The sequence below is a fragment of the Chrysochloris asiatica genome, unplaced genomic scaffold (assembly GCF_000296735.1).
Source record: "Chrysochloris asiatica unplaced genomic scaffold, ChrAsi1.0 scaffold00201, whole genome shotgun sequence".
NCBI classification, from domain to species: Eukaryota; Metazoa; Chordata; class Mammalia; order Afrosoricida; family Chrysochloridae; genus Chrysochloris; species Chrysochloris asiatica.
In genome coordinates, this window is record NW_006408719.1 from 1,167,740 (window position 1) to 1,168,044 (window position 305).

Below are 305 nucleotides of genomic sequence, written 5' to 3' on the forward strand. Positions count from 1 at the left end.
CAATATTCTCCTCCAACACCATAACTTAAAAAGATCAATTCTTCTACAGTCTTCCTTATTCACTGTCCAGCTTTTGCATGCATATGAGGTTATTGAAAATACCATAGTTTGGGTCTTGCACACCTTAGTCCTCAAGCTGACATCTTTGTTTTTCAACACTTTAAAAAGGGCTTGTGCAGAAGATTTGCCTAATGCAATACGTTGTTTGATTTGTTGACTGCTGCTTCCATGAGTGTTGATAGTTGATCCAAGAAGAATGAAGTCCTTGACAACTTCAATCTTTTCTCCATTGATAAGAATGTTGT